Below are 26,778 nucleotides of genomic sequence, written 5' to 3' on the forward strand. Positions count from 1 at the left end.
AGGAAGCTGACAACATGCATTTAAAAAACAACAGTTAAAGCAACAACAAATCATCATTTAAAACAACAACAAATACAATCCAAAATTAAAATTTTCCAAACCAATTTAAAACAGATTAAAAAAGAGAGAGAGAAAAACATTTCTACTAAAAGCTCCTTCCTCAGCTGCCCGTTAGTTGCCAGAAGTCTCACTGAAGGAAAAAAATATCTTCATCTGCCATTCAAATAAGAGTAGGGTCCAGGCTAATCTGCCATCAGGCGGACACAGCATCAACTACCCCTGCAGGTTGGCATTCGCCCACTCCAAGGGCTTCTTCTCTTGGCCACCAAGGGATGCCCAAGATAAAGGGTTTCTCCTCCATTTTCTTGAACCAGCTGGGAATGAATGGTAGTGTGGGGCCATGGCCCTTCATACTACAGTATTAGTGTTTCAGGCTTCTCACCACTATAGCCCTTTAACATGTCTGGCCCTCTGTAAAAACCTCCAACTTGTGAATTGTCATGATAAACACATTAACTGAATTGGAACCCTGCAGCAAAGCCTTATGCTTCAAAAAGAGTGAAAAGCCAACATCCTGAGCCATCCAAACAGTGCTCAGTCATTACTCCCATAGATACACTCGCAACACAAGGACTCCCAGCCCTGCTCTCTGCATCATCTCATGATTTGTCTGTGGCAAGATCCCAGATTTTTCTGGATTCTTGCCTGTATGTAAAATGTACATGTGAGCAAGGGTGGCACCTTCAACATATAGAAAGCAATCATGGAAGGTGGGAACATGCAGAGTCAGCCGGAGTGGTTTGGTGGACAGAGTAACAGACCAAGACCTAGGTTTAAATTCCTGCTTAGCCATGGAAATTCAATGGGGGCTGGCATTGGTGGAACCAATCCTTAAAAAACCCCGCTCATCTTAAAAACCTTATAAGAGTCAGTGTAAGTTGCATGTGACTTTGATAGCATAGAACAACAGAACAACTGAATACTCCTCAGGTTGTGGTAAAAGATTCCTAGTTGGACCCTGTACAGGCAATCAGTTAGATCCACCCTCTTTAAAAGGTTCTGCAAGTTGATCGAAAGACAAAGGGAAAGAGACCTTGTGGGTGGATAAAGCAGCCTAGCAAAGCCTTGCAAAGCCTCCAGCTCCTTGTGCTGAGGATGCTGTACCACGTGTCTGTTACAGGTCAAAACCTCTTTCCCAGTTTTAGTATATCCTGATATCATGTCCCTTTCTCTTCTGAAAAAAAGGGGGGCTAACAATTCCCAAATCTAGAAATGACATTTTTTTTGGGGGGGGGGAACATACCTCTAAGGCATTTTTCAAAGAAAGCACATTATTCTGGTCTTACAGACTCTGAAGCAGAAAAATGGCTGATTTACAGCACAGCAGGAGTTCATAGCGGTTACTTCATTTGTGGTCAAAGCAAAATCTGAATGAAAAAGCAAAGTATTTGCATCCCATGTTAAGTTTGTAACCATGTTAAGATGTTTTTTTTTTACATTAGGACAAGATCCTCCTCCTTTTCTCTCTCCCCAGAAACAAAACACAAAGGCAGTCTCTGAAAGCTATTTGGATGTTCCCAACTAAATATTCATCTCCCACCCCATCCCCCAATTGATGTTCATTGCCTTGACATTGCTACACCCTCACCCATCTGGCTAGGTGGCAGTTTGCCTGTGCAGACAGCTATTGGAGAGACTCTTTCATTTGGCTCTTTGTGCCAAAAGGCATCATGTTACAGATGATCAGTGGTGCTTAAGCACAGGCCTTTGATTCCACCTCCTCCTTGGCACCGGGTCTCAGTCTCCCTGAGAGCGCCACTGCTTCTCTCCCTTGCATCCTGTTGATTTTGATGCCGAGCTGGAATTCAGATCAGTGACGTGAGTGCATCTTGTCCTGGATGTTCCCCATTCATTTCTGCTCACACTGCAGATACTTTCAGTGGGTGTGTGGAGGAGAAAAAGAGAGAGGTCTAGCAAGAACCTCTAGTGATGCATTAAAGAGTGCAGATAAAAATGACATCCAGGCTGAAAGCTGTGCTTTAAGAACAGCTGTGTACTCAAAAACCAATGCAGAGCAGCTGGTGCATTCAAAGCACACTTGCACCCTGCTTGTCTACCCAGTTTTAAGATACATAACCAATACCTCCTGAGACCAATTTATCACCACCATAAGAAAATAACACTAAAATTTTTATATATGCCTGTACAAAACTATGGAAAAAAAGCTCATTTTTTTGTAACATTCTCTGACCAAAATTGCTTAGGAAAAACAGTCATTACCACTAAGATGAATTAGGCTACAATCCAAATTCTGGCCTAAGAAAGCTTTCCCCACTCTATTCTCCCTGTCATCATCCCCCCCCAGCCCCCATGCTGCAATGTGCCAGGCATATTAAAATCTGATTAAAACTTATGTAATGACCATTTTCATGATTAAAAGCATCTATTTTTAAAAGAGCAGACCCTAGGATATTGACCAGAAGAACTCAATAAGCATCTGTTTTATTTTGGGAGGGGGTGTTACCAAAGGCATTTGTGAATGACATTATATTAGAAATTATCATTGGGGCGAACACAGCGAAGAAATTAAAACTAAGCCATAGTGTTCTGAAGGTGTGCTGCTCTGTTGCATAAAGTGATGAGTGTTAGATGGAAAAACAGAAGGAACTTGGAAGACTTTTCCTGGTCCTTAATCATGAATATGCAGTTTGGAATTAATGAATATGCAGTTTTAAAAATTAATCAATCAATTAATTAATTAAATAATTAAATAATTAATAGCAGCCATCTGATGTTCCCAATCAAAATTAGGATGGTGGTGAGAAGTACAGATTTGTTACATTCTTTCTACCATGGTGGGGTTTCAGGGAATGTTTCTTTTCTTGTGAACCTGTTGTTTCACAGAGCTTGCTTCTCAATCAACTGACCAATCAACAGTTTTTCACACCATGGAAAAATCCTTCTCAAAAATAATTTGCATGTTTTGTTCTTACAATCATATATAAAAAAAGAAAGTCTCTTTGAATTCTACGGTTTTATGAATCAGGACAAAATAAAAATCATCTTGACCTTAGCAGGTTTGAAAATTAGGTATATGGAACTTTAGATGAACAACAACACATGACATATTACACCATGATTTATTTTGCAAAGATCAAGCCAAAATGGAGACGTCATATGTGAAAAAACTAAGTACACCTTTACTGCTTCCATAGAAATTAAGAAGCTAAGTAGCAGCCAAGTGCTGCTAAGCAAATGCCCTCGAGTCATTGATCATCATGGTCACCTCCATAAGAGCCAAAGTTTTAGCAGTTTGCTGGTCTGGAGCATTCAGGTGTGTCTTAACATGCCAAGGAGGAAACGCATCAGCAATGATTGTAGAGAAGAAATTGTTGCTGCCCATCCATCTGGGAAGGGCTAGAAGGCCATTTCCAAATAATTTAAAGTCCATCATTCTACAGTGAGAAAGATTACTCAAAAGTGGAAAACGTTCAAGACAGTTGTCAATCTTCCCAGAAGTGGATGTCCAAGCAAATTCACCTCAATCTCAGATTGTGCAATGCTCAAGAGAAATTGCAAAAACCTCAAAAGTTACATCGCAAACCCTACAGGCCTCAGTTAATGTGACAGTACAATTAGAAAAAGACTGAAGAAGTATGGCTAGTTTGGAAGAGTTGTGAGGAGAAACCCTCTTCTCTCTAAAAAGAACACTTCTGGACAAACCACAAGACTTCTGGGACAATGTACTTTGGACAAATGAGACCAAAGTGGAGACATATGGTCATAAGGCACAGTGCCATTGTGGTGATCACCCTGCTTTGGTTCATGTTTGAGGTTATTTGCATGTACCAATGAGAGCTGTTGGGAGGTGGAGCCAGACAAACTAGAAGAGAGGGGTGAGTCAGATGAGAGGAGTCTTGTCAGTTGGAGTCAGAGATGAGAGTCTGAAGTAGAAGTTAGTCCGTGGGAGCTAGAGAGACTGGTAGAATAAGGAGTTAAGGGAGGCAGTTAAGACTCTGGAACATATAGAGAGTTAAGAGTGAAATAAGTTATTACAAATCTACTGAATATTCTAAAGTCTTTGAAGGTCCTGTTTATGTGAACTGTAACCAATAAACCTGTTTGGTTCAACTTTACACTCAGCATGGACCTCAATCTTTCTAATTAAACATAGTTGATGAAGATCAACTGGTGGCAGCATAAAGGAGTGAACATGCCGTGGTTAGTGAAATAATCTGGGGACACGCAAGGGGCATGTCACAGCCATGTTTGGCACAACCAAACATAGCATATCAGCACAAACACCTAATACCAGCTGTCAAGCACAGTGGAGGAGTAGTGATGATTTGGGCTTGTTTTTACAGCCACAGGACCTGGGCACGTTGCAGTCATTGAGTCAACCATGAACTGCTCTGAATACCAAAATATTCTAGAGTCCAGTGTGAGGCCATCTGTCTGACAACTAAAGCTTGGACGAAATTGGATCATGCAACAGGAGAAAGATCCTAAGCACACCACCAAATCGACAATGGACTGCCTGAAAAAGAAAAGAATCCAGGTGTTACACGAGCCCAGTCAAAGTCCAGACCTCAACCCCATTGAAATGCTGTGGTGGGACTTTAAGAGAGCTATGTATAAACAAGTGCCAACAAACCTCAATGAACTGAAACTACGTTGTAAAGAAGAATGGGCCAAAATTTCTCCGCAACAATGTGAGAGACTGATATAGTCATACAGAAAATGATTACTTCGAATTATTGCTCCTAAAGGTGGCTCTACAAACTGTTGAATCATAAGGTGGACTTATATCACACATGGCTTCTCCATTTTGGCCTTGTTTTTGTTAAATAAATCATTACACGGTGTAATATGTCATGTGGTATTGTTCCTCTTAGGTTGTATTTCCCTAATTTTCAGATCTGTTAAGGACCAGATGATTTTTATTATGTCCTGATATGTAAAACCACAGAATTTAAAGAGGGTGTACTTTCTTTTTCACATGACTTAATATACTTTCAAGTCTCTTCCAATGGATGGCAACCCTATGGATGAATGCCCTCCAAAAAGCCCTGTCATTAATAACCCTGCTGTGGTCCTACAAACTAAAGATCATGGGTCTCTCAACTGAGTTAATCCATGTAATACTTGATCTTCCTCTTTTCTAGTTGTCTTCTATGTTTCATAGCATTATTTTCTTTTCCAGCAGCTGGTATCCAGTAATGTAAAGTTACGTTGCGTAAGTCAGATGATGTCATAAGCAATGTACCCTCTAATTTTCAGCCCTGCTGGGTGGGGTTCGGCTTCTTTTACATATGACTTCACCCCAGCGTGCACAACTCAGCTCCCCCGCATGCAGGGTTCCGCCATGACCAAAACCAAAGGGGTTCAACGTGATTTCTGGACAGAGAAAGAAAGCTGCGTGGAGGGAAGAAGAGTCACACACACCTGTCTGAGAGGGAACCATGGTCATAAGCAATGAGTATAATAATAATCTTAGAATTTTGGAATAAAAAGTTTCCTGTTCCTTCCTTGGTACATGGTTCCTAGGCTCTCTTAGGATCTTTTTTAGCTCTGGGAGAACTTTGAGGACCCTGGGATGGAGCAAGGATTTTGAAATGTATAAAAATCTTAGTGACTATTCCAGGCAGCCATAGCAGAACTGGCAGTAGCATTTTTTGAACATTTAAGATTTCCCCAATCCCATGGGCACCAAAGGGTTTTCCCAGGACCAAAGGGAAGATATGGAAGCCTAGGAACCTTTTGAGGAAGGAAGGAATAAGAAACTTTTTATTATCAACATATAATTGCAACTGATGATGTAATGAGGCTTACATGGTGTAGCTTTGTGTCTTTAGAAAGTCGCCACCTGTTGCAAGTGTCTGGCTCTAGGCAGGTTTCCCTTTGCCCCCAGAAGAATATCTTTATGGTGTTAGATGATTCAAGATAGTTCCAAGGAAACATATTAATGGGCAAATTAATTCTACACATGATTATTAGAAAGAAATACAACTCATTTCCTGTGGCTCAGTATCAGAAGAGAAGAAGCCAGATGGCCATAAGGTGCTGGATGAATGATTTCTGCTGGAAGGCAGAAGGTCACAAAGGCACCCGCAGTTCACAGTATCAGTGAATCAGTGGCAGAAGCCCAGTGTAAGAACTATGTCCAGACAGCTTGGAGCATGTTGGGGACACAGGACCACAAGTGCTAGCCTTGTTCCAACTAAAGATGACCAACTAGCCAAACAGTCAACCAAAATCCATCCATCCATCCATCCATCCATCCATCCATCCATCCATCCATCCATCCATCCATCCATCCATCCATCCATCCATCCATCCATCCATCCATCCATCCATCCATCCATCCATCCATCCATCCATCCATCGTGCCTCCTTTCTCCCAGGTGGTGGAACTCAAGGCAGCTCACAGGTCATGAAGCAAAACTGAAACAAGATATGTGGATCATTAAAGAGTTATTAAGCATGCCTTGAAAATCATCCTCTGAAAGCAGATTTAAAAGAGTAAAATCATTAAAACCACACACACACACACTTAAAGGATATAATGGGAGCAAGTGTAGGGCATATAGCTACATTAAAATTAAATATTAAAAGGCTGCCTGAACAAAAAAAATTGCAATTGTCTCGTAAGGAGAGGAGAGAGGAAGCCAGCAGAGTCTCACAAGCAAGGGTATTGCGTAACATGACATCTCTATAACATCTCTAACCAAGATCAGGAATTTCTGATGGGGGCTGTTACCCATGTAACTTTGGTTATAGAAAGAAGGCTACTCTCATGTGTGCTCGGACCTGTGTCTGTTTTCTGTCTTCCAGAAGTATTTTTACAACAAGACTGTAAAACAAACATTGGCCTAATTACTGCACATCACCAATGAACATTTAGAATGTGCCACTGATATTTCATGTATGTTTCATTTAATTTCATTCTGTCTCTTAATGTCTGATGAAGTGGACGTGTCCACGAAAGCCTACATTAAAATATAATGGTTAGTCTTTAAAGCACCACATGCTTTTTTCCCTCTTCTTTGTTTTGTTTTGTTTCTTTGGATTTTGCCTGATATGCTCAGGATGCAAGGCGTCTTACAAACAATTTTAAAAAGAAGCATTAATAGCAAAAAGAAAAATAACAACACATTGACAATCTGAAAAACCAATTAAATATGAAACCTGAGAAAGTGTAAAGAATAAAACCCCTGGGGTGGGGGTTGCTATGTGCAACAGTGTCCTTGGCATCCATTTAACCTACAGGTGTGCTGGAGAACATCTGAAAAGGGCTAATAAGGAGTTAGTACTCCATACTCTGTCTTTTTTATTAGCATTAAAATATACTTTAGAGGATTTTTCCTTGGCCCTCATTTTGTATAGAGATGGCAGGCCCCACATATTCACATAGTAACAGCGCCACACTTCTCAAAGGAGCCCAAGTTCTGATGGGCTTCTGTTATATATAACACTTGTGTTTTCTCCCCTGGAAGAAGGAGATTGAATAAAACAAGCAATTACACTTCCCTTAATTGTTGGAGAGATCTAAATGATGATGATGATGATGATTGGCACTAGACATTTGAGCAAAGCTTTCCCGAAAACCTCAATTATTTATATTTTGGAGAATGTTTAAGAAACATTTTTAAAGTAAAATACGGAGGCTTTCAGGCAGCAACTAACTGAGCACCACGATTCCCTGAGCTTGACAAAAGTTACTTACTGTTTGGTCTACACCTCCCAGAATCCCCAAGCCAGCACGATCACTAGGATCTATAGTCCATAAAGGTAACTTTGGAAAGTGATGCTAATTCCATCAAAGTCTATTTAGTGCTCGGCTGCTAAGTGTTATGTATAATAAACCAATGAGAGAATATGCCCGCTCTGAACTATTGACCACTTTTTTCCAAAAACCATCATTGCTTAACTCTCAATTATTATTCTAAACATGAATGCTAGCTGACAGCAGAATTGTAAAAAAAATCAGGTCAGGTCTCACGACAAAGAATGCACAACAGGGACAAAAATATTACATATGCAAATGATAGAGAATAATCAACCCTCTCAAATTTATCTGCCACAGCTAAATGCAATGCACAAGATAATGCGCCAGGTTTAGCAGAAGGATGGTGCAGAGTAGCACATGTGTTGTTTAGTTTTGTAAGAGCAACAGTGATGCAGGTGGAAAATAAACCTTTGTGACTGATTTTAGCCATCCAGTAGAAGTCATGTTTTGCTTTGAAGTTATGCTTTAAAAGTCAGACTGATGCTCTTTGGAGATTGATGCTCTTCAGGGAGAACATTAGAGTCCTTTCATGTTCTAAAAAGCATCCTTTCTGCTAGTGTATGGAATGCTGTTATAACCTCTATGGACTATATGATTTGGCCTAGTGGGTAGGGGATCCTAAAGGAAGGGTGTGTAGTTTTGAAATTTTGGTAACAAAGAAGAAAAAACTGAGAGGGCATGATTGAGAGATTCATGCCAGAGAGCAGAAATTTGGATTCTAACAGCTTTAATTTAAGTAATGGCATTTCAAAATGTTTGTGAAGGGAGGACAAAATATCTTGCAGTGGACCTTGTATATTACCGTATTTTTCGCTCCATAAGACGCACCTTTCCATAAGACGCACCAAATTTTTAGGAGAAGAAAACAGGAAAAAATTATCTGCTTTCTTCTCCTAAAATTTGGTGAGCCTTATGGAGAGGTCCATCTTATGGAACACACCCTAGGGTCCTAGGGTGTGTTCCAGGACCCTTTGGAGCCTCCCCCTGCCTCCCTCGGGGGCGAGAGGGGGTGAAATCGCCACCTTCTGGGGCTCTTCTGAAGTTTCCCAAGCCTCAGAAGAGCCCCCAAAGGTGGTGATTTCATCCCCTCTGGCCCCCAGGGGAGGCAGGGTCAGTCTCCAAAGAGTCCTAGAACACACCCTAGGACCCTTTGGAGACTCACCCTGCCTCCCCCGGGCGACAGAGGGGGCAAAATAGGCAGCTTCCAGGATCTTTTCTGAGCCTTTCCAGGCTCAGAAAAGGTCCTGGAAGCTCCTGATTTTGCCCCCGCTGTCCCCGTGGCGGTGGGTGGGTGGGAGCCTGGCAAGGGTCCAAGGGAGCCTCCCACCCCCCCATGGGACCAGGGGGGGTAAAATCGCCAGCTCCCGATTTTACCCCCCCCGGCCACGTGGGGGTGGGTGGGGGGAGGGTGGCATGGGTCCAAGGGAGGGTCCCTTGGACCCTTGCCACCCTCCACCCCCCCCCCATGGGACCCGGGGGGTGTAAAATTGCCAGGTTCTGGGAGTGTTTGGAGGCTCCCCAAGCCTCCAAACACTCCCAGAAGCTGGCGATTTTAACCTCCCTGGCCCCATGGGGGGGTGGGAGCCTGGCAAGGGTCCTGGGAGGCTCCCTTGGACCCTTGCCACCCTCCACCCACCCCCCCATGGGACCAGGGGGGGTAAATTCGCCAGGTTCTGGGAGTGTTTGGAGGCTCCCCAAGCCTCCAAACACTCCCAGGAGCTGGCGATTTTACCCCCCCTGGCCCCGTGGGGGTGGGTGGGGGGAGGGTGGCATGGGTCCAAGGGAGGGTCCCTTGGACCCTTGGCACCCTCCACCCACCCCCCACGGAGCAGGGGGGTTTTAAAATCGCCAGCTTCTGAGTGTTTGGAGGCTTATCAAGCTTCCAAACACTCCCAGAACCTGGCGATTTCGCCAGGGCTGGCCCCGTGGGGGGGTGGAGGGAGGGTGGCAAGGGTCCTGGGAGGCTCCCTTGGACCCTTGCCACCCTCCACCCCCCCCATGGGACCAGGGGGGGTAAAATCGCCAGGTTCTGGGAGTGTTTTGAGGCTTGGGAAGCCTCAAAACACTCCCAGAACCTAGCGATTTTGCCAGTGCTGGCCGGTGCGTGGGTGGGAGGAGCGTCGCAAGGATCTGAGTGAGCTTCCAGGACCCTTGCGACGTTCCCCCCACCTGGAAGCTGGCGATTTCGCCGGTGCTGGCCCCGTGGGGGGGTGGGGGAGCCTCGCAAGGGTCCTGGAAGGCTCACCCGGACCCTTGCGACGCTCCCCCCCACGGGGCCAGCAGCGACAAAATTGCTGCATTCACACCATTAGACGCACTGACTTCCCCACCCACATTTTGGAGGGGGAAAAGTGCGTCTTATGGTGCAAAAAATACGGTATTTCTGTATTTTATTCTAGGTTTTTAAATTTTCCCTTGTTGGAATTACTATCATTTGTGACTGGTACCATTGAAGAGAAGGTTCTGAAACTGGTTGCTGGACTTTAGATATAAATAGACTTTAAGTAGGGTTGACATCAAACCCAGATGGCCAGCTTTACCTGGAGACATGCCACCTGCTACTCATTTCATCTCACAGTTGGGCCATCTTTTAGGCTTTCATTTAAATAAAGCCAGTCTTTATCCCTTAGAGAACCAGCCAATTGTTTGGTGAGAATCAAGGCTTTCTGTATGAAAAGCCATCCACCATTTGACAGAATTTCACAGTGATTCTTAATCACCGTGTAAACTAGAGACTGTGGGTAAATGTCGCAATTATGGGAGCGTTTGGTCTTTAGCTGGCCTGCAAACAGCTGAAAGATGTTTGCAGAACTGCTCCGAAACAGTGCATAGAAAGGAATCAAGCACACCAGAAGATTATGAGAGCTGTTGTCCAAAAATAAAATAAAATAAAATTTCCCATGCTCTGATATTATTCACCTTGCCACGTTTACTGCTTTTGCGGGGAGAGTGTTCGATGGCCCTAAAAGTTTCTTTCAGCTCTGCCATTCTATGAATGTATGACTTCACCCCCCCACCCCGAAAACATCACATTCTATTTTATCTTTCCCAGGTTCCCAGGAGCTTAGGTATGTGTGCTGCCCTGAGGCAAGAGAGGGTTAGCATGAATTGGAATGTGGAGGGGTTTAAATTATTGGCATTTTTTGCTTTTGAAGGGTGGGTGAATGCGAATTTTCAATTTCTGGAAAAATGTTCCAAACAATTATTACGAAATTATACAGTGGTGCCTCGCTTTACGAGTGCTCTGTTTGACGACGAAATCACATTAAGTTGAAGATTTTGCGATCGCAAAAATGATTGCAAAACGATGTTCCCTATGGGGAATTTCACTTTGCGATGATCAGTTCCCTGCTTCGGGAACCGATCATCGCAAAGCAACGATTTTCGGCCAGCTGATCGGCGGTTTCAAAATGGCCACTGGGTGAAACACATGGCTGCCGGCTGTTTTCTGGCACGGATTCCTCGCTGCACGGGCAGAGAAAATGGCTGCACTATGGAGAATCTTTTTAAGAGTTTTAAGCCCATAGGAATGCATTAATTGGGTTTTAATGCATTTCTATGGGCTTTTTAAAATCGCATGATGACATTTTCGTTTGACAGCAATTTTTGCAGAACGAATTAACGTCGTCATGCGAGGCACCACTGTACTTTTATTTTGAAAGAAGTAACCCTGATCTACGTATTTGTCTTCATGTGACTCTTTGGACTATCTACTCAAATATATATCCTACTACATTAAATGGTACTGTACAATTGCACTAATTTCACATGCTAGCAAGGTTATGCTCAAAATCTTACAACGTAGGCTTCAGCAGCATGTGGACGGAGAACTCCCAGAAGTACAAGCTGGATTTTGAAGGTGTAGAGGAACTAGAGACCAAATTGCTAACATGCACTGGATTATGGAGAAAGCCAGAGAGTTCCAGAAAAACATCTGCTTCTGCTTCATTGGCTACGCAAAAGCTTTTGACTGTGTGGATCACAACAAACTATGGCAAGTTCTTAAAGAAATTGGAGTGCCTGACCACCTTATCTCCTGAAAATCTATATGTGGGAAGCAATAGTTAGAACTGGATACGGAAACACTGATTGGTTCAAAATTGGGAAAGGAGTATGACAAGGCTGTATATTGTCTCCCTGCTTATTTAACTTATATGCAGAATACATCATGCGGAAGGCTGGGCTGGAGGAATTCCAAGCCGGAATTAAGATTGCCAAAAGAAATATCAACAACCTCAGATATGCAGATGATATCACTCTGATGGCAGAAAGTGAGGAGGAATTAAAGAACCTGTTAAGGAGGGTGAAAGAGGAGAGTGCAAAAATGGTCTTAAGTTCAACATCAAAAAAACTAAGATCTTGGCTGCTGGCCCCATCACCTCCTGGCAAACAGAAGGGGAAGATATGGAGGCAGTGACAGATTTTACCTTCTTGGGCTCCGTGATCACAGCACATGCTGACATTAGCCACGGAATTAAAATAATTCTCCTTCTTGGGAGGAAAGTGATGACAAACCTAGACAGCATCTTGAAAAGCAGATCCTGAAGCTGAGGCTCCAATATTGTGGCCATCTCATAAGAAGAGAAGACTCCCTGGAAAAGCCCCTGATGTCGGGAAAGTGTGGGGGTAAGAGGAGAAGTGGATCACCATCATCCTGCCCAGAATGAAATACAAGGTCCAGAGTGTGCCCTGCTATATCTGTGGGGCAGAAACCATTTGGGACAGACCCATAGTTGTCATGGAGGACATGAAGTCCTGAGATGCTCCTAATGTTGGTCTTCGCTTGGACATTAAAGTCCCCAGTACTACCAGCCCAGCAGACTCCAACATCACCCCCTATACCAATTCAGTTCCCTCAGGAAGGAAGAGTGTTGAGCAGCAGGGTGGACAGTACACCAACAGAATTCCTATTCTGTCCCGGGCACCCACCTTCACATATACACACTCAAACCCAGAAAACAGTGGGACAAGGCACCTGGTGAGGGGGATGGAATCACGATAGACTACTGCAACTCCACCACCTCCCCACCCCCCACAAACAAAAAATAAATGAGCAAACAAAGCAGCTGAAGGGGGTGAAGGCTTACAAAAGAAAGTGCAAGCTTGGGTGTTTTCTAGCTATAATAGAATATTCCAGTGATTCTCACCCTTGGGTCCCCAGTTGTTCTTGGACTACAACTCCCAGATAGCCTGGCTAGCACAGCCAGTGATGAAGGATTCTGTGCTTATATAACATCCCATAGCACTTAAAGCGGTGTCTGAATGGTTTACAATGTAATTATGAAGGGTACACCACCCAGCAAGATGGATACTTACTGACCTCAGAAGAATGGAAGACTGAGTGATTAGGTACCTGGGATTGAGCCCTGGGTTGTGAGCAGAGTTTTGGCTGAAGAGCTGAAGTTTAATTACTGCACCACGAGGCTTGATGTAAACCGATCCTCTATTCCTAACTCCTACAGTCAAGCATTTCACCTGGAAATTTCCAGCTGAAGTTATACTTCAGTGTTTTCATAAGCTGAGAAGGGGCTCAAGCCTCAACCCCTGACTCTTTCTCATTGGGGTATTAGCTTTTTGGACCCTCAGTTGTTCCTCATTTGGATGACTTGTTACTGAAGCCATGAAACAAAACCCTGTTTATGGAACAAGACTTCATTGTGCCTTCCTTACCTGCATAGGAATAACACTGAAGGAGCACAAAGATCTCATTGGCCGTGTGTTTCTTCCCCTTGATATAGATAATAATTAGTGGAAAGTCTCTCAGTATTAATGGAGGAGTGTTGAAAATTTTAGGTTTTGATATTCATAGGAGAGTTCTACTAGGATTTCCAACTCTGTATCAAGGAAAAGATGATGATTAGATACTGTATGTCATGGGCTAGTGTTCTTTAGCTGGCATCTTAGAAAGGAATGTGGCACAAGAAGATTACCATGTCTTTATGATAGTGGCACTGTGATTGCAAGACTGCAGTTCCTGTGAAATTTCCGCCTGGTAATGAGGCTGTATCAGGTTCATGCTGAACATTATGATTAACTTCATCCACCTGCATTTTTGAATATGTATGAATGAACTATAAGGAGCTACTTGTAAGTGCAGCTGCCAAGTTTAGCATCTACTGTTTCATCATAATATCACATTTTCTAGAGTCAGCAGTAAGTTATTTTGGACAGTATATGCCAAGGAGACTGGGTAGAAAAGGAACAGGGAGCCTGTGATAATAGGGCAGAAATGAAATATTTCAGAGAGCCTATCAATGTTTTGAAAGTGCTGGATTCTACTGCACTGATTAATCTTTCACCAATTTTCCCATTTCTGATTCAGAGGCAGGTGGAAGGGGAACTGGATGACTTTTGAATTATCTTCTCCCCACAGCTGGTGCCAGGATCTGCTTGTTTTCCCCTTCCCTTCTTCGTCTCGCTGCCCTAGTACTAGGATTGCTAGGTAACTAAAGAGGGAGGGGAAAGAAGCAAGGAATCTGCAGAGAAACTAGAGGACATTTTCAGTTTAGTCTTGTTTTCAGTTTCTTAACATAGCTTTGCTCTCTGCCTACTGGGAATCTGGATGGCTAGAGCAGAGCTGCCTTAAGAAGCTGGAAACAAGGCTGAACTGAAAACTTTCTCCAGTCTCTCTGCTGATTTGCCTCTTATTTTTTTACTACCCCCCCTTTTTCAAATAAATAAAGAAACTGAACAGGAAAGGAAAGAGGGAAAGAAGCAGATCCAGGTATCAGGTGTGAAAAGGAGACAATTCACATTGTTTACAGGCTCCAAACAAGGCTGATTTTCTCTTCTGCTGACTTCTGTGTAGTCAGCTGAAGTGAATTAACCCGGGGAAACCTGGCTTTCAAAGTGTGATTTCAAAGTGGATTCTTTCATATCTTTTCCTGCTGTATAGTTGCACCCCAAGAAAGAGGTAGGGGTGGGAAAATCTCAAATTTTTTCTCAGGAAAGTGTTCTGTGAGAAATGCTACCTCAGCACCAGTAGCAGGGTGCCTTAGTCACCACTAGAGAGGGGGATGAATATAAAAACAAATAGCTTTTTCCAATAAATATAGCTGATTCATTAAATATTCATTGATCCATATTTGTGGGTTCCAGAGACCCCCCCCAAATATGAAAGGATGAATATTTACCTGTTTTTATTTGTCCTTCGTACTGAAAACAAAGAAACCCCAAAACACTATTCTGCCTACGAGCTGCCGATCAGCTGATCTGTGGCAGATAGACAGCTGCCACCCAATACCATAGCTTACCCCCACCCCTTCCTTTCCCTACCTTATGCCCACCCCATTCCCACTGACACCCTCTTACCTTAATCACTGCTGCTGAGATTGGGCCTCGGAGCCATGCATGTAAAAATTGAGACTGGCTGCCCTTTGCAAAGATGGTGGTTGCAGCTGCCATCTTTGCAAAGAGCAGCCAGGATTCCCTTAGCCTGCCTTAAGGGAATCGAGGCTGCCATTTGCAAAGATGGCAGCTGCAGCTTCCCTACCCTAAATTAAGCCACAGCCGCCATCTTTGCAACAGGCAGTCAGTCTCCTTTTTTTACACGCTGTGGCTGCAAAGGCTGGATGGAGACCTTGGCAGTAGCTATTAAGGTAAGGGGGTGTTGATGGGAGTGGGGTGGATGCTAAGATAGGGAAAGGAAAGGGGTGTGGGAATAGGCTGTTGGGGTGGTTGGCTGTGAGGTGTGTGTGGCTGCCTATGGCCTCTGATCAGCTGATTGGCAGCCGGTAAGTAGAATGAGCTTCTGTGCCCTGTGGTAAACTCTCCTGGGGCGGGGAAACCAATTTGTAGGTGAATAACTTGTCTGACATCCAATCTTCACCAAAGTTGGCAGGTATGTTGGGGAAAGACATAGGAGGCTCCATTGTGATTCTGCAGTCTCTACCTGGGGGGGAGCTTTTCTGGGGTGGCTCTTTTTTTGACTATATAACTTGGGGGCCCATGATCCAATGTTCACCAATCTTTCAGAATTTGTAGGAAAGTGTCTGAAGAAGCTTTCCTCCAAATCTGGTGTCTCTAGGTAGTTGGGGGCCAATGTTATAGCCATTTAAAGTGCAGATGAATATTCATATATTCCTATTCGTTGATCCATTAACCTTGATGAATAATGGATCAAAATGAATTGCCTTTTTTTCATTTGTCCCCATCTCTAGTCACCACCCTTACCCTCTCTACAATCTTCTAAGCTGGGAGGAGCATTGAAAGGGTTCCTTTGTAAGCTTAAATTCAGGCCTTTCTTCCAATGTACCTGATGAGCAAATCCAGGGACTGCCCTTCCATGAAGCCTTTAAAAAACAAACCAAAACACTTTTGCAAGGTCTCAAATAGCTGTTTCTAAAGGGTTGTCCAGGACTGGGACAATCCTGAATTGCAGTGATTATGAGCTCAATTAAACATTCTCACAGAAGGCACGTGTTTTAAATTGCAACTCATGAAAATGTGGGTCATCTTTTCTGTTTGTTTGTTTTCTCTCCATATTTTAGAGGGGAAAAGGAAGACAATAGTTCATGTCTTATCAAAAGGAAACAGCAGATTCATCCATTTAGATTATAAAGATGTCACAGGCTGCAGAAAAAGCATTCATCATATTCCCTCAGGTCCTGAAAACTTGAAAGGAAGACCATTTCTTTTTTACCAAGCCATTTCTCTAAACGTTTGGATGTGTTGTCACCACAGCCATCTTTTCAGTGCTAAATATGTGAAAGATTCCAGGGGCAACAACAGTGACATGGATGACAGTCGAAAGGGTTCAAAGAATGCAGTTCAGTTCATTTAAGGCCATTTTAACTTTCAATTTCTCATAACCATTTATGACAGTTGGCCTTTGTTTTTGCTGTTGAGGCTTCTCTCTCTGCCTAGCTGGAATATAAAACTCTTAAATCATATTTGGGAACATCAGAGTAATTGAGGGCAACAGGTAATGATTTATTACCACAGGAATGTTGATTATGTAGGCCATGCTGATTACAATGCAAAAGTCTGTCAGGCTAGGCACTGGGTTGGGTCAGTTCACAGTGAAATGTGTGATTCAGAAAACAGAAAATAAATCATCGTAGTTTCTTCATTTGTCAATCTAGCATCTGCACAAGCATTCCCCCCTTGCTTGAGTCACAAAGAAGCTAAATAAAACTTGAAACATGCTGATTGTAAATCTTGTTCTGCCCTCCCTTTTCTAATTCTGCTGCTCCTAGACAAGCAGAAGCTGCTGCTAAACATGTGCATTATTGATAAGCTGTCGGAGATTTTTTTCCCTGCCCAGCTTCCGAATTTTTCTTTATATTCTCCAGCCTCCCTTAATTGAAAATAAAGGCTTTACATGACTCTCATGATGAGTTGAATGGAAGAACATGTTCTAGACTTTGGACTTGTCCCCTATAGCTGTTAAAGAGATAACTATAGAGATTCTTGATCAGTGCTTGGAAGCACTATGAGAGTTCTGGAGAGACGACAACTCTCAGAAATCTTGTGCATAGCCCATGCTAATTCAGGGATTCTGATATATGCAGACAGAAATGCAACCTTTGCAGACACTGTTCTCGTAGCACCACTCCTACATGAGAAGGTCTTTGCAGTGAAAGCCATCAATTTCTGGAATGCCTTGTCCTATGAAAATCAAACTTATGAATCATTTTAGCAAGGCCTGCCAAGACTTTGAACTAACAATCAGCCTGAAGAAAAAACAAGTCATGGGCCAGAGCATGGACTCACCTCCCTCTATTACCATCTCCACGCAAGAACTGGAGGTTGTTCATGACTTTGTGTACCTTGGTTCAACGATATCCGACACCCTCTCCCTAGATGTCAAGCTGGATAAACGCATTGGCAAAGCAGCTACCATGTTCTCTAGACTCACAAAGAGAGTATGGCTTAATAAGAAGCTTACGGCATATACCAAGATCCAGGTCTATAGAGCCTATGCCCTGAGCACATTCCTGTACTGCAGTGAGTCCTGGACACTTCATGCACGGCAGGAGAGGAAGTTGAACACATTCCATATGCATTGTCTTTGACACATTTTTGGTATCACCTGGCAGGATAAAGTTCCAAATAGAGTACGTAGTCCTAGAATTTGTAGCATGTATACATTACTGAAACAGTGATGTTTACATTGGCTCAGGCATGTTGTGAGAATGGCTGATGGTCAGATTCCAAAATCTCTCCTGTATGGAGAATTAGTGCAGGGAAAGTGCCCCAGAGGAAGACCACAGCTGCAATACAAGTATATATGCAAGCGGGATCTGAAGGCCTTAGGAATGGACCTCAACAGATGGGAAACCTTAACATCTGGGTGTTCATCCTGGAGGCAGGCGGTGCAGTATGGCCTCTCCCAATTTGAAGAGGCACTTGTTCAGCAGGCAAAGGCAAAGAGGCAGTCCTGAAACCAGCAGAATCCGGGAGGTGGAGAGGGGACAGATTGTATTTGCCTTCAGTGTGGAAGGGATTGTCACTCTCGAATTGGCCTTCTCAGCCACATTAAATGCTGTTCCAAGTCCTCTATTCAGTCCATGTTACCATAGTTTCTCGAGACTGAAGGATGCCTACAAGATGTCCCATGGAGTATGGCTGGGACACCTATAGTACTGTGAAACAGTAGCATTTAGATGGACAATGTATGCAACAACAACAAAGAAAACAACAAACCAAAACGAAACCAGTTCATTACACAGTACTATAGACGCTGTTAACAGTACTACAGCATCTGTGGTACTTTGTAAGGAACTGGTTTCACTTTGGGTTTTGTTGTTGCATACACAGTTCTTTTCACACTGCTGTTGCCAACAGATTCATGACATGTGAAAAGTATTGCTATTTTCTGAAGCCATAACCTGTATAACACAGTAAGATGCCCCTTTTCTCTCTCTAGGATTCATCTGCCTAAGCATTTAAGATTTGTTAAGAATGTCAGCAATTCTCAACCTTTTTTTGTGTGTGTGTGTGGCCATGACCATAAATACAATATGAAAGTAATATAGGATGAATCAAGACAGTATAAGTTGCGTAACAAACCTTATAAGATGGTGTGTGAAGAAATGTTTCCAGTCTGTGGTCCCCTTCAAATGTGCCAGGGCCCCCCAGGGGGAGATATGACCACTCATTGAGAAAAGCTCCATCATCACATATCTTTTATGATATCCTAATCCAGTGGTACTTAGATTGCTACAAGTTAATTCCAAGCTGCAATTTTATAAAGTAAAAAGCATCTAAGGTGTGACATGGAACTAACAGGCCAAATGTAACTCAGCCTGTTTTTGTACTTCCGACTTCTTCGTCTGCCCCTGCTACAATAGTTTCTGAGCTACTAAATTGTGATAATGCAGCAGCAAAAAGAAAGAAAAAGAAAAAAAGACTACATTTCCTTTGAAAACAAGGTCTGTAGAAGGCATGCAGAATCACATTCTCCAGAGCGCGGTTCTGCTTCAAAATAAGATGCATGCTCTTTGTTTTTGAAGAAAAATGGGGCATCCCCTTTCCTACATTGCTGAAGCTTGGTCTCATGGAAACAATAAATATGGTGGCACTGTGAGTGGGAGCACTTCATAATAAGGGGGGGGGGGAATTGGCTCCCACTCACTAGATATTACCCACCGCTCATCTAAGACTGCTCCAATTTACTTCAGCCCTTAGATTTCTAAATACTGATTTGTTTCAGTGAACTGCTTGATTGTATATTCTCAAAAACTTGCTTTGTTTGCTTTTACTTTGTTTTGTTAGGAAGGTTCCTAAGTGTAAACTGAAACCAGCTCAATACTAGGACTGTGCTCTGGTTCCTTGATTTAAGGGCACTTGGGGGCTTCAGAAGTTATCCCTTTCTGGGCCAATGAGATTTAGGCCCATTCAGTTTGATTCAGTTCCTGGATGAGATGTGAGTCATGAATTCAGACCACCAGCCTCTCATTGATTTGGGAAGGAAAACCAAAATGGCTGGAACTTTTCTGTTTTGAAGATATTTCACTGCCTAGAATAATAAACCAGGTAAACAAATTAGCAAGCAAAGGATTAGGCCAAATTAAATCACCACACAAAGCAATTTGAAGAGAAATAGAGGCTTAACAATAACCAACAGTTCCCACCAGTTCTGTCTTCTGCTGATTGTTTTGCCAACCATTAAATTAGGAAGGACTTTTGTGAGATTATTTCCTGTATAACTTTGATTATATTGTTTCTTGTACAAATTGAATACACGCAGTTCCTCGCTGAAAATACTGGAATTCAATGAGAAACTGAGGCTTAATACAGACAAAACAGAGGTGCTCTTGGTTAGTCAGAAGGCAGATCATAGAAAAAGGATTCAGTCTGTGCTGGATGCGACTACACTCTCTCTGAATCAGATTTTCAGGTTAGGTATCTTTCTGGATTCATCTCTGAGCTTGGATGCTCAGGTCTTGGCAGTTGCTAAGGAGGTGTGCCAGTTGTATCAATTCCTGGAAATGTCTGACTTGGCTTCAGTAATATATGCCTTAATTACATCCCAACTGAATTACTGTAATGAGCTCTATCTGGGGTTGTCTTTGAAGAGTAGTATTTGGAAACTTCAGCCGGTCCAAAACAGTACAGCTAGATTGCTGACTGGGGCCAGTTATAGGGAACATAAATCTTCTTTTCTCCCATGGCTTCATTGGCTACCAGTCCATGATTCAAAGTACTGGTGATAACGTATAAAGCCTTATATGACTTGGTTCCAGAATATCTGAAATACTGTATCCTCCTATAAAGCTTGCCTTTGCTTTAAGCTCTGTGGGAGCAGCTCCTCTTGCGTATTCACCATTTTCAGAGGCCCATCTGGTGTGTACACAAGAGAGGGCCTTCTCAGTGGTCATTCCCAAGCTTTGAAACTTCTTACCAAGAGAGGCTAGGTTCGTACCTTCACTGCTCTCCTTCTGACAGTAGGTGAAAACCTTTATTTATTTATTTTTTAAATCTTAGAAGGCCTTTGGCCTTTCAGAGTCTCCATTTATAAGATCCAGGCTAATGTGTTTTTCCCACCATTGTTTAAAGTTATATCATTACTACTATTTTAAATTGATTTTAAAGAGTTAACATTCTAATTGCATTTCAGTCATACGGTTTAACTTAATTCCATTTTAATGTTTGTAATTTGTAATGGTATTGTTTTAAATAGTCATGTTGTGTCTTTGGTCCCAGTTCTGAGAGAAAGGCATCTAAATGGGAAATAAATGAATGAATGAATGAATGAATGAATGAATGAATGTTTGGACAGTGGCAGTAAAGTTCTTGCCTCAGATTGCTTTTAAGAGTTACAAATGAGCAAAATCCAGTTCTTCCTCTGCTGTCCATACCATCATTTTGCATTCGCACAATCCCTCCCTGTCAGCACAATGATTGCAGAGAGCTGGCAAAATTCTTACTAGCTGTTAGCTTTCATCATCAGATCACACCCTCCATCATCATTTTCAGATCATCTGTCCACACAGTGTAGCTTTTTCATGCTCATTTTAGATCTCCAAATTGTAAACCGGTCTGAAATATTTTGCCCTCCCAACCCCGGAATAAAGTGTGAGACAGTGATATGGGTTAAATACGGGCCACACTTTTTAAAATATACATTCAGATTCAAAATTTTCATTCTTTGTCAAAAGGAGGGGGCCTGCTGTAGTGCAGAAACAGTCAAATGACGTATCTAAATACCCCTTGATCAATGAAGAGGAGAGTCCCCGGCCCTAGGTTCCAGCGATCTTAAAGACAGCAAGAACCTGGCTGGCCGCTAATAAACACCCCAGACCTCGAGCCCTCTTTATTTAAGGGCTGTTAGCCTGGAAATGGCCCAGTGCATCTTCACATCACAGGCACTGTAATCGCACGATCCGCAGTGCCAGGCAGTCAGATGCGCATAAATGGGAAACTCGCTCTCACCCCTTTTCGCTATCACCTCCTAAACGGGTGTATTTATTTATAAAAAACAACTTCCTGTGCTGACACGTGCTGGCATGAAAACTGTGGCACAGCTGTCCCCTATGAGCTGTGGACCCTCCGCAGAATTACTGTTAAACCCCTAAGTAACAGAGCTAAGCTAAACAAAGGAACAGTACACGAAAGAGAATGCTAAGAAAAATTAAGAGCAAACTCATCCCAAGGAGGGAGCTGTTGCTCCTCCGGTCCTGAAATTCGATTGTCCGACGATTAAGAAACAGCCTCCTTGATCCCGCTGCATTTGTATAATTCTGTAAGAATAATAATTTGCATCCAGGTTGACACCAAAATCCTCAGAAATTCTCCTACAGCACACCCTTCTTGCTCGGCTGCCTGAAAAGAAGAGGGTAGTCTAGAGGGAAAAAACTCGTAAGTACCTGACTTTCCACTCCCACATATGAGCCACATGAGACTAATCCATCTCGCGATATCCCGGGTGGAAGGGATATCCGAGGACCCTCCAGCGGCTCGAGCATTTACATCAGTGGTTCTTAACCTTTGTTACTCGGATGTTTTTGAACTGCAACTCCCAGAAACCCCAACCAGCACAGTTGCTGGTGAAGGCTTCTGGGAGTCGCAGTCCAAAACTCCTGAGTAACCCAAGGTTAAGAACCAGTGATTTACATCACCCAGAAGTGGTCTGGGCCATTCCACTTTGATCTGGACCTCACACAAATCAGGCAGAATCAATTAATGATTTGAGATTTGGCTGAAGATGATGCACACCACTATTTTAAGGCTGTAAAATCCTGTTTGAATGCCTGTAGCCTCCCTTCACTTTCTGTCTTAAGAATGTAATGACATTTGAACTCCATAATTTAAACATTAGGTAGTCCCCACCTTATATATGACCCAGTCTTATTAAATGTTCTGAAGAACTGAGAAATTTACACAATATTTTGTTACCTTTGAGTTGGCCTAATAAAAGTATTATGCTAATTTGGGGGTTTTTTGGCATTTTTTGAACATTTTTACAACAAGTATTCTGAAAATTGCTTTACTAACACTTCTGGATTTGTTTCCTTGATCACTGAGATTATTATCTGCTTCTGTAAGCATCTTTGGGTGAAATCTCTACCTCCTTGTAAACATCTCTAACCCATTCATCTAAACTTTCACTTAGTCATCTATATTTTTTCTGTTGACCTCTTTGCCTAAATAGGTTTCTTCTGTGTATGTGCTCTTGAAGCCCTAGATGTTCTGATATTAAGACTGTGTTTTATGCCATATTCAGCTGCATTTAGGAAGAATCTAGGTCCTTCAAATATTAACAAACCTCCTGGGCTGGGAGAGAGGACATAAAATGTTTCAAAGCTTTATAAACTATCAGCACAGCCAAACACTGGTTGCAGATCAGAACATGAAATCTCCAAATATATATCTCATGATCCACCAATATCTTAATTAAAGCACACTCCTGCTATAAACCAATTGCACCAGACATCAGGCTACAAACAAAGAATCTGGCAGAGTCATCTCTGAGTCAAACCATGTTAGATATTCCATTCTCTACCAACACACGCAGCAACATCTTCAGTGGTACAAAGTAGAGAAGCAGACCTCCATCACTTGAGGTGCTGTCAGTTGTCAAGCAACTCAGCACTAAACTTTATAGCAACGGAGTAATGACCTGGAAAAATTAGTTGCTGCATTACATTACCCAACTTTCATCACTTCGTTGTAGTCCATTAAACAGGCAGACATGTTGGAGCTCATTTGTAGTGCCTATGCACAAGACAAAGTCTGGAGAGAGAGGTATCTTGGCAACCACAGACTGCAAGAAGAAATCCCTCTGGCAGAGAGGGGCATTAGGCCAACAAGAAGATTATTCTATTCACAAAGAATCATAGTAACTACATAAAGAGGTTGCCTGTATAAAGAAAGCATATTGTTGAATGTGCAAGTGCTCCTTGCGCATCACCACGGCAGGGCAGGAATCAGCTGGCACTGGCTACTTTCCTGAGTGTCACACAGTAGCATGAACTATGTCAGTGGGTTCACTTCCACAGCTCTACCTTTTGTGATCACCACCTGGCCAAGAGGAGAAACTGTGATCTTATTAGGGTAAGGGTAAGCTGTCCCAATGTTCTTTGGCTGCAGCACCTAGCATTCATCACCATTGGCTATGATGGCTGGGTCTGATGGGCATTGCAATCTAACATCTGGAAGGTCACCCTTTGCTCACCTAATCATTAGAAAAGGCAGGCAACCAAAAGCATACAGTCCCCCATTGTTTTGGCTTCCAGCATGGACACAAGAAGCTGTCGGCAAAAATTCCATTACAAAATGACCATTTTCTGGGCTTGTATTGTGTTACATTGTTATTATATACCTTCAGGTCAGAATCAATTTACTGCAGCCCTGATAAGGTAAGTAAGATATTTACTGAGTGGTTTTACTAGTTCCACACCCCCACTGAACTTCCATGGCTGAGTGGAGATTTGAACACAGACCTCCAGAGTTCTAGCTTGTTACTCTATCCACTACATCATACTGGGTTAGATGGTTATATTTTACCTGCACGCTATTCTTGTCAGTTTCCTGTTTTGATTTAACACTGTTTCAACATCATGATCCAACTGGCCCCATCTTTGCTGTCCTTTGGCAAGCAGACAAAGACCTTTCTCTTTAGGCAAGCCTTCCCTCAGTAACTAGCTACCTGTTTTTTTTTAAGATGGATTGTCATACATTACTGCTTTGACTTGGTTTTTAGTACCACTTACCATGTTTTCCATTTCTCGGAGTGGCATTTATTTTTCCCCTCCTTTTAATATTTGTATACAGTGGTGCCTCGCTTGACGACGTTAATTCGTTCCAGCAAAATCACTGTAGAGCGAAATCGTCATCAAATGAAATTTTAAAAAAACTATTGAAACACATTGAAAACCATTCAATGTGTTCCAATGGGCTGAATACCTGCTCATCCAGCAAAGATCCTCCATACGGCAGCCATTTTTTGATGCCTGTAATGCGAGGAATCCATCCCTAACACAGGGAGGAGCCATTTTCTTCAGCCTGTGGCCATTTTGAAACCCGAGAATCAGCTGTTTGCTGATCATCGTAAAGCGAAAAATCAGTTAATGCTTAACATCGTGAAGCGATCGCAAAAGCGATCGCAAAAACTTCAATGTTTTAAATGGATTTGTCATAGAGTGGGGTAATCGTCCAGTGGGGCATGACTGTACTTATTTTTCTTAGCGTTAAATATTATCTTTTAATAATGTAAATCAATGTTGTATACTCATTGTTTTCATCTTTAAGTATTATCTTTCAATGTTGTAAGCCACCTTGGGTCCTTTTCAAGGAGAAAGGTGTAGTAAAAATATTTTAAATAAATAAATTTTGAGGAGAAATTTTAAAGCCCTAAGAGATTCCTAGATGAAGCAGCAACTTTCCTTAGCATTGGGCAATTTGCACATTTGTACAAATCTAATGAATTCTGTGCAAAAATCAGAAATTTTGCAAAACAAACAAACCACCACACATCGTTTTCACCATAGTTTGAAATGCTTGTAATTTTGTCCTTGCACCTCTTAATCTCTTGCCTCTTACCTTCCTTCAGTAGGGAATTATTGAGAAAGAAATGAAGACTAGAAAAATTGTCAAAGATTTATACAGAGGTGCCAAATGTTTGTTGGAAGTGTGAAGCACATGAGGGAAGCTTTTACCATATGTGGTGGACTTGTAGAGTAGCAAAACAGTATTGGATAGCAGTACATACTCTGTTACAAGAAATACTGCTTTGTAATGTTACACTAACCCCAGAACTGTTTTTACTGAGCATTATACCAGGCAATATAGATAAGACAAAGAACTACCTCGTTTTATATATGTATAGTCACTGCAGCCAGAATTCTTCATGTTATGAATGGGAAGAAATCAGAGATGCTGAAGCAAGAGGAACTCATGATATGGGAAGCAGCAGAAATGAATATTTTATCAGAAGTGCTGAAAGATTGTCCAATACAAAAGGCAACTGAATGATGGGATTTATTATATAAATGGCTTGAGTTACCAGATAGTGCTTGAATAACATAGATTTAAACTAAGATATAACTGTAAGTTAAAACTTGGAGGACAATCAAATTGTAGAAAAGCGAAAAGTTGATTTGATATTGCAACATGAATAGAGTGGACGACAGTACATCTCCTACCCCTCCTTTTTCCTCCATTTCCCCCCTTTACCTTCTGTACCCCTTATGTTATCCCAAGTTGTCAATAAAAAAAAGAGAGAAAGAAATGAAGGAATATTAAAGTTGATGTGCCAGTTTCTTACTTGGTTTTTTTGCCAACCTATACTAGAAACACCTACAAAAAAGCAAAAGAAAACAAATTCAAAGTAAAAACATAAGACTTTCTCATGACACGAAGAAAATATCTTTTCCTGAAAACCTGGTTTCATTCAGAATGAAGAGCCCTTTCTCGCCTTTGCTACGAAGTACAGTAACTGTGCTGTTTAATGAAAAGTTCCTACAAAATCAGTACATTCCTTTGTCACTGGATTTTCAGGCTTTTGGCTTTGTTTCAGCTTCTGCATGACATATATCATGTGCAAACCTTTCCTGGATGACAAAGTTTACCAGAGGGAATTGAGGGAAATCATCCAGGTCTGAGGGGGCTCTTTGAAAGCGTCGACACCCTCAGAAATGAGAGTGAAATGCTCTGCCGTGTACTCTTTCTCTCTTGCCACCTTCATACTTGAACTGACCTTTTCCTCACACTCTAAATGATAATTGCAGGGCATGTTCAATAATACATGTTGGTGAGGACAATTTCACACCACTCTGTGTGAATATAATGAAGGGGCTGTCAAGAGAAAACTCTGCAGACCAGTGGAGCGCTTGAGTTATGGAAGGAAAAGCATAGCTGAGCTTTTTAAGCTCAAGCTTGTTTTCTCTTCCATTTGGAGTTGTGCAAATAAAGATGAAAAAGATGCATGGTTGCCTATTTGAAAGAAATCAGGCTATACAGTATATTGAAATAAAAATGCAGGAAAAGTTACAGGAGACCCTAGCCAATGTTTAGAGATCTATAGCTCAATGAATCTGTCTTAA

Source organism: Pogona vitticeps, chromosome 2 (genome assembly GCF_051106095.1).
Source record: "Pogona vitticeps strain Pit_001003342236 chromosome 2, PviZW2.1, whole genome shotgun sequence".
Lineage (NCBI taxonomy): Eukaryota > Metazoa > Chordata > Lepidosauria > Squamata > Agamidae > Pogona > Pogona vitticeps.